Raw genomic sequence first — 18,033 nt, 5'->3', positions numbered from 1 at the left:
CAACAAACATATAAGGAGATGACTTAGCATCTAATTTATGCCTTTTCTGTTTAGGAGTATGAACATAAGCAATAGATCCAAAAATTTGCAAATGATGTAAATTAGGTTTCCTACCATACCAAGCCTCTTCTGGAGTAATAACCTTGAGAGCTTTGGTAGGAGTCTTATTAAGAATATAAGTTGCACAAAACATGGCTTCAGCCCAAAATTTATAATGCAGATTCTTAGCATGCAACATGCTTCTAGCCATTTCAACAATGGTCCGATGCTTTCTTTCTACCACACCATTTTGTTGTGGTGTATAAGGAATAGTAAGCTCATGTTTAATTCCACATGATTTCAAATAAGAATGAAAAGCATTATTCACATATTCCTTTCCATTATCAGTTCTAAGAATTTTAAGTTTAAAACTAGATTGCCTTTCAACATATAACTGAAATTCAATGAATATATCAAGAACTTGATCCTTGCTATGCAAAAAATAGATCCAAGTTCATCTAGAAAAATCATCAACAAAGGTAAGTGCATACCGAGAACCTTGGATGGAGTTATTCTCCATGGGGCCCAAAAGGTCACTATGGACAAGATGCAACTTATGAGTTGCTCGCCATGATTTTCCACTTGGAAAGGGCTCCCTATGCATCTTACCACTCATACAACTTGTACAGGCAATCTTAGAAGGAATAATGTGAGGCAAGCCATCAACCATATTGTGCTTTTGCATAAAAGTAATATAATCTGAATTTAAATGGCCAAGTCTTTCATGCCATATATTGAAATCAATAGAAGTATGTAATGAATATCGTGAACTAGCAAATTCATGGAATTTAAACAAATTGTCATTATCCATTTTAGCATGAGCAATCACTTTTTGAGTTTGAGGATCTATGACATAACATGTATCTTTGTAGAATTCAACTTTATATTCCTGACATAACTGTGAAATAGAAAGTAGATTAGTTTTCAAGTCAGGTACATATAATACATCATGCAATTTACCATTAGGAATAGTAACATCACCTAAACCTTCAACTTTACAAGTATGATTATTAGCTAACTGAATAGGAATGTTAGCAATATCAGGTTGTAAAGAATCAAAAATTTCTTTATGAGAAGTTACATGTTGTGATGCACCACTGTCCACAATCCATTCTAAAGGTCTACAAAGATTCAAGCTACAAGTAAAAGCATGACAAGAATTAGAACCAGTAGAGTTACCTTTTTTATGATTTGATTTTTGATTATTGTTACTATTATTCATAGGTTTTTTATCATTTTGCTTTTTAAAACAGTTATTGACAATATGACCATCTTTGCCAAAATAAGAAAAATGAGGTTTGGAATTGGAATGATTCCTTTGATTATTAGTATTACGATTGTTATTATGATGATTTTTATTATTGTTATATTTCGCATGAAATTTATTGTTGGAATTATTTGAATTAGTATTATATTGTTTGTTGTTATTATTATTATTATTGGAACGAAAATTATTATTTGAATTTCTAGACACAAATGCATGTTCAATTGATTTAAGGGTACCAAACCGAATTAGCTTAGCTTCTTCCTATCTTAATAAAGTTTGAAAAATAACATAAGTTAACTGAGAAGTTAAAGTAGGAATAGCAAGCTGTGCATGAATATTAGTTATAAACTGTTGAAATTGTCTAGGAAGACACTTTTTAAGAATAAGATGAATTAAACGAATGTCCTCTAATTGAACACCTAAGGCAATAATTTGGCTTTTAAGAGAGTCAAATTTTAACAAAAATTCATCCATACTCTTAAAATCTGCATACCTGAGATCTTCAAGTTGATCCTGCAACTGTATTTTGCGGTATTCATCTCCACTGTCATACTTGGTTTGCAAGATGGACCATGCATCATGAGCTTTAGAACAGTGAGCAATTAACACATATAAATCTGGAATAATGGAAATACCAATTAAACCTAAAGCTTCTTCATTTTTAGATTTTCAAGTATCTTTTTCATCTTGGGTAGCCGCTAAACCAGGTTCAAGAGAAGGATCAGTGGCTATTTCAAATAGGTGTTTAAAATGAAAAATGAATGAGATATGAGTTTTCCAAGAATGATAATTAGAATAACTAAGTTTTATTTCTGGAATTAAGGTTGACATTTTTATAAATAAAAAATGCCCCCCCTAATAGAAATATGACTTTGAATAAAAAAAGTGATAAAAATAATAATTCTGCAACAAAATGTTAGTACAATGATAAACCTGAAATAGAATCCTGCAGAAGCGTTATTTGGATGATAATAGCCTCAAAAAAAAAATGACAACGAATCTAATTCACTATATTTAGGATGCATATATTAATAATATGCCAAATAAAAAAAATTATGGGATGCAACAGAATTGCATTCAAGAGGTAAACGAAATTCAAATGCTTCTAATGATAACGTAAAAGGCTATGTGATAAAAATAGCACCCAAAACGTTTAAGGTGCAACACTTGGAATAAAAACCATATCTGCAGGAGAAATAATAATGAAAGTGACATGCATCAACTTAGGAATGCTAAAAATAAACAATATTCCTTAAGATAGCTAAGAAATTGAAACAACCTAAAAAAATGTCTTACTTTGAAAAAAAAAGAGGTACCCAAACGAGATCAAGATGAAGAATCTTCAGATTCTTCGCTTGGCTGCCTCTCGCGTTCTAGTGTTTCCGCACACTTAGATTGCTTTGTATTGTCCAGGGTTTAGAGATGGGCAAAGGCAGAAAATAGAAGGTTTTAGAACAGATATTCCAGCTAAAATTCACATTGAAGAGCCTGGTGAGACAGGTGAAGGAATGCGAGGTCAAAGAGGAAGCGGAGAAAGTGAAAATAAAGAAGGCGATTGAGAAAGGGAATATGGACGGTGCGCAAATTTATGCACAAAATGTAATCAGAAAGCAAAGCTTGCAATCAGGCATCTCGCAAGAAGAGGAGGCATAACCAGTGCTTCAATGGAGGGTAATGCACGACATTTGCAATGCGTGCTTTGCGCGTTCGCAGCAGAGAAAAGAATGCAGTCTGCTTTGGACGAGTCGCAACTCCTCAAGGGTTCTGAGGAAGATATACGAAAACGGCACCTCGCAGAATCCCTAGCCCAGCTGGAGCTCTTCTAAGAACTTTTTAATCAAAGGATGGCAAAACCTCTGTAAATGAGCAGCCTGGACCTCAATCTATTGCTTTCGGCCCCCAAATTGACTTGGATTTGGAACAAGATCCGTGGTTCTGCGCAATGGATTACTTGTACAGGGAAGATCTGGGTTTTAGGAATAATCAAGACATGCATGCCAAACAAGTTAGGTAGCGTTTTGAAAGGCGTTCAAAAAAAATGCATGCAATAATATCTAATTAGGGTTGCTAATTAGAGTTTCCTTTAAAAGTAAAAAGAATAAGATCTTATTTAGAAAGAACAATCGATTTAAGTGAAGATACTAAAAAAAACTTAATGAAGTGAGGGAAAGTATTTTAATATATATATATATATTTTAAAACTCATAGATTTTCTTTCTAAAAAAGATAAATTTGTAGAATAAAGTTTTAAATTTTAAAAGAGATATGATTAAAATATAAGTTAAATTTTAAAAAAAATATAAAGAGTTTTAATGAACCTTTTGTATGAAGGAAAGTAACACTTAGGATATTTAAGAATACCCTAAAAATTTTTTTTTTTTTTTTTAAAAGAAAATGCACAACTTTATAATAAATGAGTAATAATATTTCTTGTTTTGGCAGCTCGCCTTCCAAAACAAGAAAAAAAATTTGAATTTTTTATAGAAAAACCCTTTGGCGAAAAGCCTTCCAAAGAGGGTTAGTAAGAAATGATAAAAATGATACTCTAAAATCCTGCACACAAAAGATGTTAGAGTAATCAGAAAATTGCAATGCAAACTTCTTCTCTCAATGACATCTCCAAATAAGGTGTGCTCCAATGAATGGCAACCTTCAACACAAAACTTAAAACAAGGATTAGATAGCCAAGCTCTGATACCATGTAAGAAATGATAATATTGAGCAAGGAACGAGAAACAATCCAAGTAAGTTAAGTGTGAAACAATGTTACCATAAGATAAGAAAAATCCAAGAGCATACACCAAGATGGTTCAACAATGGAGACAAGGATTTATAAGGGGAAAGAAAAGAAAACCCCTTGTGAGTATTATGAATGAAGGCAAATGCCTAAAGAAGAGAGAGAGAGAGAGTAGCTCAATACAATAACATCAAGTTCTAAGAGTGAAGAAGAAAGAAGGAGGAGCATCTCTTAGATAGAGATGAGAAAGAAGTTGCATTTGTAACTCCCATTTCTATGAATGCCACATTCATAATAGGTGTGTGCAAAGTGTCACAATCCTCTTAAGGAGGATAAACTAAATAAAGAAATAAACAAGAGTTGTCCTTACATGTGGAATAAAGGAAAAATAATGACATGTCCTCCACATGTGTACAAGAGGAAAAACTACATTTAGGGACCCTTGGAATATCCCAATTAATACATCCAAGGAAAGATTAACCTTTCTAACACGTGTCAAAATGACAAAAAAAATCCCTTGAGATTATGAAAACCAAGAAAATTATTATGGCTCGTGCCAACATCCAATCTTTCTTTATTAAACATGATAATAGTTAGATTGACCCATACTTCCATGGATTTTCTCCAGCTTGATTAGTGACTTAGCCTCCATCGAAAAATCTTTTCCGGAATGCTAGATCATCTCTTTGTTTGCTCCCACCCCTTTGTTAGTGAACCAGTCAGCAACTGGGTTTGCCTCTCTAAACGCATGAGTGACGTGGACCTTCTCAAATTTTGTGAGGGCAGCACGTGTCTCATCAATTATATTTGCAATCTACCATGAGGGGGGGGAGATTCCATTAATATTGTTAATTATGTTTTTGGAGTCCCCTTCAAGCCAAAGTTTGGAAACACCAGCTTCAAAAGCTAGCTTTACCACACTACACGCAACTCTGGTTTCGACCAAAGTGGGAGAGAAAAGGCCACAATCCCCTCCCCAAAACTGTTTCTTATAATTCCATCACTTTCAGAGGGGCCAGGGTTTCCCTTAGAAGTGCCATCAAAGTTGGCTTTTGACCATCCTTCCGGGGGTAGAATCCATTTGGCATCCTGTCTTTTTCTTTAACTATCTTCCTATCCCCTATATCAACTTCCCCCTCCTTCATCACTTGAAGGTTTTCTTTTATGTTTTTCAAAATCTTCCTTCCCAGAATTATTGCTAGCTCCTCTCTATCCCTAAAAATTATGTTGTTCCTTTCCTTCCAGATGCTCCAGTAGAAGTGAGGCAAAAACCAGGCATAATTATCCTATCAACCTGCAATTTTACAAAGGCTTTTCCAATGATTGAAAAAGTCGATAAGGTTATTTGGCCAGCACCAGAGAATCTCCATTTCCTAATTAAGAGAACTCCACACCTCCCTAGCAAAGTCACATTGAATGAAGATATGATTTCCTGACTCAGACTGGTTTTTAGAGAGCAGGCACCTATTGGGCATAACATGGCCTCTCTTCATGAGATTATTTTGCATTAGGATTTTGTTCTGAAGGGCTACCCAATAAAATATGTTGACCTTTGGAGTGAGGCCCATGAGCCAGGCATCTACCCAAGGGGGTTTCTCCTTTAAACCCTAGAGAGAGTTGTAGCCAGAAGCAATAGAATAACTTCCATTGGGATTATCCCTCCAAACTAGCTCATCCTTATTATTACTAGGGATCAAAGAGTTAAGCATAGTCATTATTGGTTTCAAATCCTTGGAAATGAGGGAATGGTCTCTCCATTCTTGACCAACCCTATAATTGCTTACTTTAAACCCATATAGCTCCATGCATTCTTGCACCCATCTCTCAAATACTAGGTTGTTAGAAAGTGGGCCTTGACATAACCACCTGTTAGACCAAAACTGAATATCCTCCCCATTGAATAGTTTCCAAGAGACCCTTGCCTTAGCCAAGTCCCTGGCCTTCAGGATACCATTCCAAATAGTTGACCCTTTAGGGATGTCCTCATTGAATAAAGTAAAATGAAGAGAGGGTCTTCTGAGGTATTTATTTTTCAGAATGTCTCTCCATTCACCAGTGTTATTGAAGATTCGCCATATTTGTTTTGCAAGAAGCACCTTATTGAGATGGGTAAGCTTTCTGATGCCCAGACCACCATACCTCTTGGGGAGGCAGACCTTCTCCCAAGCAACAAGAGGGTACCTTTTCTTTCCTTCAAGTTTGGTCCATAGAAAGTCTCTTTGGATTTTCTCCATTTTCTCTACAAATTTCATAGGAATTCCAAAAAGGCTCAGAGCATAAATGGGAAGGTTCTGAAGAGTGGATTTGACCAGTAAAGATTTCCTAGCCTGGCTGAGAGAGGCACCTTTCCATCCAACCATCTTCTTCTTGAATCTGTCCAGAATACCATTCCAGAAAGAGTCAGGGGGAGAGGAGCCCAAGGGGAGCCCTAGATAGGATGAAGTGAGAGAGCCCACCCCACAACCAAGGATTCTGGCAATTTTCCTTTGTCTAACTTCAGGGGTGTTAAGAAAGAAGGTTGAGCTTTTGTTCCAGTTAATCAGCTGTCCAGTCCCTCTGGAGTAAGTATCAAGAACCTCTTTCAAAGTCTTAGCTTCTTTCACAGAAGCTTCCCCCCCCATTATAGTGTCATCCACAAATTTTTGGTGAGTGAAGGGGACATTTCTCGAAGAAGGCTTAATCCCTTTAAGAATTCCTTCAGACTTTTTACGTTCAATAAGCCTCCCAATGCATTTAGCTAAAATAATGAAGAGGATAGGTGAGAGGGGGTCTCCCTGCCTGAGACCTCTAGAAGGTTTAAAGAAATTAGAGGGGGCTCCATTAATCAGAACAATAAAAGAGGAGGTAGACACCAATTGAGAAATGAGTTTACACACTTTATTGTCAAAACCAAAGGCTTGAAGGACCTTCCCAAGAAAGGACTAGTCCATCTGATCATAGGCTTTTGAAAGATCCAGTTTGAGCAACATACCTTTCCACTTGGAAGCTTCTAAAGAATGAATAACCTCATGAACCATCAACACCAAGTCCAAGATTTGTCTCCCAAGAACAAAGCTAGATTGTTGTTGTGATATGATCAGATGCAGGATTTTAAGCATTCTAGAAGTGAGAAATTTAGAGATGATCTTGTAGAAAGAGTTGCACAAATTGATAGGCTTGAACTTGTCGAAAGAGTCAGCCCCTGGGGATTTAGGGATGAGAACCAAGAAGGTAGAATTTATCTCCTTAAGAATACTTCTAGCTCCGAAGAACTCTTGAACTACCTTAACCACATCCCCCATGACCACTGGCCAGTACATTTGGAAGAAAAAGGTGGGAAACCTGTCTAGACTAGGAGATTTGTCACCAAGTAGGGAGAAAAGGGCCTCTCTAACTTCTAAAGCATTAGGAATAGCATAGAGAAGTTTATTTTGCTAGGGTTGAATAATTTGAGGAATACAAGAGATGATATCCTCTTGGTCCACCTTGGAAAGTAGGGGGTCCTCAGAGAGAAGAGAAGAGAAGAAGGAGACCGCTTCAGTCGAGATATCTGGATCTTCAGACAACAACACCTGCCCCTTCCTGATTCCAGAGATCCTGTTGTTAGCCCTATGTTTTAGGGTGGAGAGATGAAATAAATTCATCTTTCAATCTCCATCCTTAAGCCATGTGATTCAAGATTTTTTCCTCCAGAAATTTTCCTCCCTGTTGATGATGTTATGAAGATCTGACAGGATCAACAACTCAGCCTCCCTATTACTCTTATTATATCCTTCCTTCTGTATACTATCTTGGATAATAGATAGATTGTCTAACAACTCCTCCTTGTCACAAAAAATATGGCAAAATTAGACTTGTTCCAAATTTTTACCATCCTCTTCACATTTCTGAGCTTTCTGGTGACTCTAAACATGGTTGAGCCATCAACACCAATCCCCCACCATCTTTTGACATTATCCAATAGGTTGGGGTGAGCGGTCCACATTTTATCGAACCTAAAAGGACAATTTCTCCTAGGCTCAAGAGGGGACACTAAAAGAGAAATGGGGGAGTGGTTAGAACCAACTCTAGGACACAGAGATAATCTACAGCTAAAAGAGTGCAACCACTCCAGGGAGATTAAAGCTCTATCCAATCTAACCTAAATGCAATCCTGACCAGCTCTCTTGTTAGACCAGGTAAAGGTACCCCCTGAGAGCTACAAATCCATTAGGGCCAAGTCATTGATGAAATTAGAAAGATCTTGCTTACTTTCCCAATCCGGGGGCAATCCTCCCATCTTCTCCTTGTCCTCTAGTGGAGAGTTGAAGTCTCCTAGGATTATGCCTTTCTTAATGTCACTGGCTTGCACCAACTTTCCAACTTTGACCCAGTAATTTTTTCTATCTCTCTTGTTGTTGGGAGCATAAATGTTCACTAAAAACTAAAAATCATTAGTTTGCGAATGTTGAACTCTACAGAAGAGGATGTTATCCTCATCATACTTGGGCACAATATTGAAATGTTTGTTATTGAATAATAGCAGTAGCCCTCCAGATGCTCCTTCTGAGTTTGAGGAAATTCCATTCATGTTGCTATTGAATCTAATATTTTCCAAATTTTCTTTCTTCATTTTTTTTTCTTGAATAAGAAATATATTAGGCCTTTGATCCCTTATCATATTCCTTACAACTTCTTGCTTGTGGATTCCATTGAGTCCACAAATATTCATTCAGAGGATCTTCATGCTTTAATTGATGAGTAGGCTTCCTGTATGGTGCATTGCATTCCATCCATGATGTTTCTTCTTGCTTCCTCCTTCTTGATTTCATTCTTGTTTTTCCTTCCCACCGGGTTGGTTTTATGACCAAGATCTGCCTTGGCCTTGCTTCTAGTTAAAGCAAGAGAGGTAGGAGAGGGGTCCTGGCTATTCTTCTTCTTTCTTCTTCTGACTTCTGTCCAGGGTGGCTCTTCTTCTTCTTTACATAAATCAAACAAAGCATCTAGCCTGGCTAGTTGTTTCGATGTTGAAGCAGACAACCGTTCTAAGATTCTATTCACTATTATAGGGGGTTCCCTACTAATCAGGTTTGTGGAGTTTTGAGACATTGGTTCCCCTTCCTTTTATTCCTCCATAGAGTCTAGGATAGAGGAAAGGTTCAGATCAACCTCCTCAGAACTCTTAAGGATTTGAGACTCCATAATACTTGCCTCTTCAAGATTATCCTTGGTTTTCTTCATTTGGGAAGGGTTGGTTTTGTCCTCAGTTGTCTCTTTCCCTTCTCATTCCAGTGCTTCCACTACAACCTGGAGGTCCCAGGGTTCAGCTTGGAGATCAAGAATAGAATCATTAGCTTTTCCTTCAGCCTCTCCATTTTTCTTGACTTGCATTTCTTTCTTCTTCCAAATCTTTTTGGGAACATGAGCAACTTTCTAATAAAAGTTATAAAAGTAACATGAACATGAACATGAGCAACTTTTTGGGAACATGAACATGGGAAGATGTCTCATAAAAGTTATAAAATTCTAATATAAAAGTAACATTAGAGGTAGGTACCAACAATATATCAAGACCAACAAAAGTTATTTAATGCACTAATGTGTTTCAAAAGTTAGAGACACGAGCAAGATCAATTATGTGTGTTGGTATTAGTGGGTGGACCATTTTGACTATAGTGGAAAATAAATTGATCCATCTTACCTAACTTGGTCCTTGTGTTTGTGTTAGTGACCTTATGACTACTATGGGTATATTTGTTTGATTTCTTATATTGAAAGTGAAATTGGTGCAACATTGTTTGTTTTCATCAACATCATAACGCTTATCTTTTATTTTTAGATGCTTCTAGATAGCATCCCATTTGATCTTTATCCATTGAAAATGTCTTTGCTAAAAATATTGTATACTTCAGCTCATAATGAAGTGTGGATTCCTCCTTAGTCATCACTTTGATATTGTCAAGTGCATTGTTGGCAACAAGGAGCATGCAAATATCCTCGACTATGCCAAGTTCAACTAGTAAAACATTGTTTTTATAGATTTTGGAATGTGCTAATCATGTTTTTTTTTTTTTGCTAGGTGGATTTTATACTCATGTACATATTTTTTGCACTAATAGATAGACCTTAAGTTGATAGAGCAACAAAGACTAGTACTATTGAAGTTGATCTATTTCCTAGAGTAGTTTGTGTGACTAGGTTTGGCTCATTTGCAGGGACATTATTGTTGAATAAGAAAACTATGTTTCCATTAAAATTATGAAAGCTTCTAGGTGCTTTAAAACTATTATTATTTGCAGTTTAATTGTAGTTTACTTATACATAACTCATTTTGGATTGATAATCCCATGATGTTTTTGTAGGAAATAATATTTTCTTTGATCATCTTTTTGATATGACATTGAGGCTATTTGGACCCACCATACACAAAAGGTATGTAGTTTCATATCATTTCTACAATATGTTTCTTTTCTTCCATTTATTAAACTATATTAAAGTTATTGATCTAACATTTTTTTTTTAATTTTAAAGGTGGAATGACCAGGATCCTGAATTAAAAAATTAGCTCATTACATCTTTTGAGGACCTTTTTGGAAAAAAACATTTTTGACACTACCCAACTTCTCAAAAGAGCATCAAAACATATAAAGACTATGCGGGACCACTATAGAAGGGGTCTAAAGGAGAACCCAAAGTTTGATCATTCTTGTATGATTCCATCGATGGAGTGGAATGAAATAATAGAAGATGGAAAAGAGAAAAGGCTACATGATATAAAGGAAACAAACTAGAAGAGAGAAAAAGAAGGCATGTCATGATAGTATTAAGTAGAATGCAATCATGAACTAATTAGTAATATTTGTAAATATATAATCTAACATGTTTCAAACTATTCATATATTGCAAGACATGTCAATGACTACAAAAACAAGACTAGAAAAGGTTGGCCAACACAAACTTGGCTCTAGTAGCTATATGAATCTTCAGTCTTGACTTGTAAGTAGTAGAAATGGATTTTCATATATTTTTTTAAATATAATGTTGAAAATAATTTTTTTAATCAAATCATTTATGAAAAACTAACAATATTAGGAAAAAGATGCAGGGCACAAAATTCAATGTAGAGCTCATGGATGAAGATAAAAAAAATTCCTTGAAGGAAGGCTATAAAGTCATGGCTACACACATATGCCAAGAATTTGAAAGCCATACCCAAGAATCTAGTGCACCAAATGAGACACAGGTAAATTGGTCAAATGAAAAGAAAATCATATTGAATAATTGAGAAATTTATTTTTTGGTGCTATTTTCAAACATAAATTGATTGAATAACAATGTGCATAACATTTCACTACAACTTTCATATCCTATCATAGAACCTACACATGATGAAGTCCATGATGTGCATCATAGTAGTGGAGGTATTAATTTCTTATTGGAAATTAATTACATAATTATGGATACAATTTAACATATTCAATTGCAATTTGACATATAACCATTATTTGAATATTATAGAGCATATTGAAAACCATTATGAAGGAGTGGAGCATGTTTCAAGTGTTCATCATGTTGACAAGGTAGTGGATCAAAATGTCAATGTACATGATGTGGTATTTTGAGGTAAGAAAAATGCATGTTATGTTGTACTGGTTAATTAAGTACATGTAATAGTTAAAAAGAGAAAAAGAGTATGCCAATATAACTCATTTACTTGTTCTTGCAACAGAGCCCCCTTTAGTGCAGCGACCTACTACTCCTCAAAACAAGAGGAGGCATCATAATTTGACATTACATGTGCCACAGGAGGAGGAGAATGAGGAAGATATGGATGCTCCTATCATCCTATTTCTTAAAAGAGCTAAGAAAAACTTAAAAAAACAGAAATAATTTTTTTAAAATGCTCTTTGATAAACTTTGTCGGATAATGAAAGAATGTTGTTTTAAGTAATTATCTATAAATTTTTCGTATTAATATTTCTTTTTATTTCATTTTAATGAATATTGTTATGTGTTAATGAAGTCTTTTTAGTATTTTGTATTAATGAATTTTATATTATATTAATAAATTTTATGTGATTGTATTGATTGAATATTATAGTTCATAAATGGATGATTGAATGAATGAAGTATGTAATTAGATGATAATAGTGAATTTAAATTGATGTTAGGGGGAGTGGGGTGAGGCTAGATGAACTTCCACTTTCATGTGGTTTTCCTTGTCAAGTTGAGAATATTAAAGTATTCTCGAAACCAAGTGAAGCTCAAACTAACATACCAAAGATATCTTCCTAACCAACTAATAGTTTCTTGTCTTTGAGATAGAGTTATGTGTCCATTCCTTTATCAATTACTACCCTTTTAGGCTCCTTAATTTCCTACTCCATTCTTTCTTTTGCTTAAAAAATATTACCAAAGTAGAAATCTATTCTTGATCATCTTTAGCTTAGTTACCAAGCAATGTAATTTTGATCTCGATACCTCTACCTCCTTCAACTAATATTCTATTGTATTTATTAGGTTTACATCCCTCACCCACATTTTTTCAAACATGAAATGAAATTGTTTTGGAAGTGAATCCTCAATGATATTCGGCTAAACTACAAATTGGTTTGAACTAGAATGAGGGAGGATATGGATTGAGATAGTATATTGAAATCAATTTTTATTGAGATTATTTGGTGATTCTCCACTATTTCTCTCTAGGATTCATTATAGCATTAAAATCACTACCTATAATACAAATCTAAATTCATTAGAGCATTAAATTTATAACTTGCAATATTTTAAAAAAAAAAAAAATCATGTCCAACACATGCTTACACCATCCTTTCATACTATGATCAACATTGATACTAAAAACTATCTCATGGTCTATTCAAGAGGAGAAAATAATTATCTAGTATAGATTGTAGAAATTTGATACATATGTGACATGAACAATGATTAATGGATAAGAGGGAAAGATTCAATTGATTCTAAGATTCATCATTTATATATGAAATATATTCTTTGATTTATTGGTTCTTTCTAATATTTGGTAAAGAGAAGGACTATATATGGATTATAAGGGTCTATTAGATCATATGATGATAACTTAGGTGGGTTGTTGATATAATTCTATCAATGGAAGAACCTAATGGAGATAACACTATGATTCTTTCATAGAATAACTATTTGTTGAACCTGAATACAAGAAATGATCATGTGTTTCTATTAGAAATGCTTTAGAATAACTGAGAGGGGGGGTGAATTAGTTATTCAAGGTCCAAATTTCCAATTCAAACTTTTTCACTAAGTGTAGTGAGCCCATTCAACCATTCATTCATTCAAGCTTTAACTTTCCTATTCAACAAGTTACTATAAATCAACATGCAAGCATAACATAGATCAACACATAACACAATGATTTACGTGGAAACCCAAATTTGGGAAAAACCACAAGTAACATGCTACTTAATTCTCACTCTTCTGAAATGATGCCCTGTGAAAGGCCTACCTTGTTAAAGGCTACAATACACTATTAAATGTGACCTAGTTAAAGGATTTAACCACCTTGTTAGAAGTGGGCTTGGTTAGAGGACTCTAGAACATTCACTCAAAATACCACTCTGTTAAAGGATTTACAAATGGCTATTAAACCAACCTAAGTCCATAGGACTTTCCTTTTAACCTAATTGATACAATTGCTAGAGAGTTACAATAAGAGATTTAGAACTGATTATAGAATACAACTCAACTTGCAGATCTCAAATCACTTCTCAACTCATAGCTTTGCCTAGCTTTTAGTCTCTACAACTTTGACTGCTTGCCCTCCTTTCAAGCTTAGTCCCCTTGAGTCTCCACACTCAATGACCCAATGTATTCATCTTTTCTTGACCATTTGTAGAAGTAGAGTCTCTATTCTATATTCTTCCTTCTCCTAGATGTCTTCTCCTTGACACCCTTCTAACCACTTCGCAATTTGGCACTCTAGTAGCTCTTGCTTAGTCTATGACTTCTTAAATAGAAGTCTGGAACTTCCTTTCCTACTCAATTCTTCCCTCCTTTAGTTTCAATCCATATGGATTAGGTAGGATTCATTTTATCTAACCCATATTATGTTTCTTCTAGAAACATCATGAAGAATCCTCTTGAATTTTCTCAAAAATGGTTTGCATAGAATTCTATGCCACTAGCTCATCATCCTTATACTCCAACTAGTTCACAAAATTCAAGGTAACAAATTTCTCAGCTTAGATTAGGAAAATCTTCAACTTTTAAAATAATGCAGCAGCTCGACACTATTGAAATCTAGATGCTCAACACATACTATGTTGCATGACATCAACTACATTTTTACTAATGCTCGGTACTAAAGTTCACTTGGTACCAACTAAGATTTTTTGATGCTCAACATCTGTTACTTTTCTCATCACTTAAACTTCATTCAACACCTAAAGTTCACTTAGCACACATTAGATTTTCCATTTTCTTGGATCCAACTAAAAAATTTCTCAGCTTTAACTAGCTTGCTCGGCACCCACTAATGAACTTAGTTTAAGCTTTGCAACTAACCTTATTACAACTTATACTTCTAATGTTTCTAAGTGTGACCAACCTCTATATCTTCAAGTATGTTACCAATACAATATTTAACCATTGTCTTAGTTGATCCTTGCACTTTATTACAATATCATAACTCAACCTTTCCCTTAGGTGCTCTTGTTACATCTTGTTGATTAAATCCTCTTCATCAATCAACTAAGTGATAGTACTTGGATCTTATAAGAAAATTTCATTCCTACAAATAGTAGGTTTGACATCAATGACAAAACAATGATTGGAAAACATTCTTTTAACAACAATCTCCCTCTTTGAATCAATCTTCTTCATCAATGATATTTTCAATCAGATTTCCAACAATCTCCCTCTTTGGCATTAATGGAAAACCAAACCGATCAACCATCAAACTAAACTATTCAACCAAAACATGCTAACTAGGTTAGAATAGTAAGTCAAATGCCAAAAAAGTAATTGTGTTACCATTAGTTGTCACATCTTCCTCTTTATGCTAACTTCTCTCTCCTAGCTGATGTATCCTCTTTCTTTCTTTTCTACCCTTCTTACATTTTTCTCCCTCTATATTCAAAATGCTCATCTGCTGCTTCTTTCTCTGTCCATGAATCTAATTAGCTTCTTCATCTATTTGGATTTGATTAGTTTCTACACTTTCTCCCTCATACTATTGATCAAATGTTGTTGATTAGTTTTTTAACATTTCTCCCTCTTTGACAACAATGCCAAAGACATATTGTTTCAACATCTTAATATGCAAGTGTAGATTTTACAGGTGATTTTAGTTTCTCCCTCTATCACCTTGCTTGTGATTGATTTGGAACTTTAGAATTATAATTACTTTAGGAATAATCCTAAAGTGGGTATCCTCTACATCAGTGTGTGATATTTCAACAATCAATTCTTCTGATGCAGGGTAGTCTCGCTTTTGCTTCAAGTAGCTTTGGCTAGGGGTATCACCCCTAACTTACCTCTAAGATACTCAAAAGCATCTTTAGGTAGTGCTTTGGTGAAGATGTTAGCAATCTATTCCTTTGAGCTAACATATTCCATCTTCACTTGTTTGTCTTCCACCAACTCTCTTACATAGTGATACTTGATTTCAATGTGCTTGCTTTTAGCATGCATTATAGGGTTCTTTGATATGTTGATAACACTTGTATTATCACAATAAAGTATCATAGGATCATTTAACTCTTCTTTCATACATTGCAACAAATGTTTGATCCATACAATATTGGTGCAATTGATAGCAGCTACAACATATTTAGCTTCTGCAGTGGACTATGAGGTACAATTTTGCTTTTTATTTGTCTATGTAATCAATCTTTTTCCAAATAGAAGTGCTCCTCCACTGGTGCTTTTTCTATCATCAATATTACCTCCCCAATCTACATCGGTGTAGGCTCTTAGTTCAAACTTTTCACTCTCTTGTAGTACAAACTAAAGTCATTAGTTCCTTTTAGGTACCTTAGTATTCTCTTTACTACCATTAGATGGTTTTCTCTTGGATTTGCAAAAAATATTACTAGTATTCCAATAGCTAATGCAATGTCTAGTCTACTATGTACAACATACTACAACTTTCCAATCATTGATCTATACAATGTTTGATTCACTTCAGTAGACTCATCATTCTTGGATAGCTTGTGTCATGTTTCCATTGGTGTGCTAACTAATTTTGTGTCTTCTAATCCAAATGTTTTGAGTATCTCCTTGATGTATTTTGATTGGGTCACACATATGCCATGCTTCAATTGATGTACTTGCAATCCAACAAAGAATTTGATTTCTCCAAACATTGACATCTCAAACTCATGTTTCATTTGATCAAAAAAATCTTTACATAGAGCATCTTTTCCTCCAAATATTATATCATCAACAAAGATTTCTAATATCAAAATGACTTTACCTATTTCACCCTTGATTTACAAGTTGTTTTTGTCATTTGTTCTCTCAAATCCTATCTTTACAAGATATTTGTACATTCTCTCATACCATGCTCTAGGCACTTGCTTCAAACCATAAATTGCTTTATGTAGTTTGCAAACCATATCTTTGTTCTTGTCATCAACAAATCCATCTAGTTGTTCTATATAAACTTCTTCTTCCAGTATACCATTTAGAAAAGTAGACTTCACATCCATCTGATAGACTTTGAAACCTTTGTATGTAGTATATGCAAGTAATGTTCTTACTCCTTCTATTCTTGCAATAGGTACAAATGTTTCCCCATAATCCAGTCCTTCTTCTTGTGCATAGCCTTTGCAAACTAGTCTAGCTTTGTTTCTTGTTATCTCACCATTCTCATCAAGTTTTTTCCTAAACACCCATTTGGTACCAATCAAATTCTTATCAACTAGTCTAGAAAGTAGGGTCTAGATTTTGTTCTTCTCAATTTGATCTATCTACTCTTCCATAGCTTTATACTAGTCATCATCTTGTAGAGAATCTTTCACTATTTTGGGCTCAACATTGCTCAGCAAACATGATTCATTCCTTAGTGTATTCCTTGTCAGTGGTCTAGCATCCTTGTCACCAATTATTTGATCTATAGGATGATGTCTTCTTACATACTTGGCTAATCTTGGTTCTATCCTTCTTTCCATGTTTGATCCTTCAGCTTCAGCATCATTTTGCTCTTCTCCATCTTGTACTTCATCATCTCTTTCATGTATACTATTTTTAGAATTAGAATGTGCATTTCTTACATTCTACAACTCGGCTTCTAAATGCAACTCAGCATTCTGGCTATGACTCGGTTGATACTGAAATTTGTTTTTGATTCCTAACTTGATTAGCAACATTTCCTTCAATAGTCATTCCTTCATAGAAGTATAAAAAAGATCTATAATCTTTTGATTGTTTAGTGCCATCAACCTGAACTTATGCATGCTCATCAAAATTTACATTTGCACTCTCCACAATCTTGTTAGTCTTAGTGTTCAAACACTTATATGATTTTCTTCTAGTGGAGTATCCAAGAAATATGCCTTAATCAATTTTTGCATCAAACTTGACATTTCTAGTATCTTTAAGAATATAGCATTTACAACCAAAGACTTTGAAATGTTTAACATTAGGTGAGAGACCATACCATAATTCAAAAGGTGTTACAGTTGTACCTTTCTTGACTTGAACTCTATTCAGGGTGTAAACAAAAGTACTTACAACTTCTCTCCAGTACTTTAGAGCAACATTTTTCTCCATCATCAAGGTTCTAACACAATCTATTACTTATCTATTCCTTCTTTCAGCAATACCATTCTATGGTGGAGTTCTTGGTGCTAATGTTTTCTTTTTGATACCTTTGTTATTGTAGAATATTTCAAATTCCTTTGATGTAAATTCACCTCATTTGTCTGACCTTAGGCATTTTAGACTTTTACATGTTTCCTTCTCAACTCTAGCCAAATACCACTTGAACATTTGAATTGCATCATATTTTTTCTTTAAGAACATAACACTCATCATC

This window comes from Cupressus sempervirens, chromosome 7 (assembly GCF_028749045.1).
Source record: "Cupressus sempervirens isolate cs-2001-9-10 chromosome 7, ASM2874904v1, whole genome shotgun sequence".
Lineage (NCBI taxonomy): Eukaryota > Viridiplantae > Streptophyta > Pinopsida > Cupressales > Cupressaceae > Cupressus > Cupressus sempervirens.
This window is presented reverse-complemented; position numbering follows the sequence as displayed.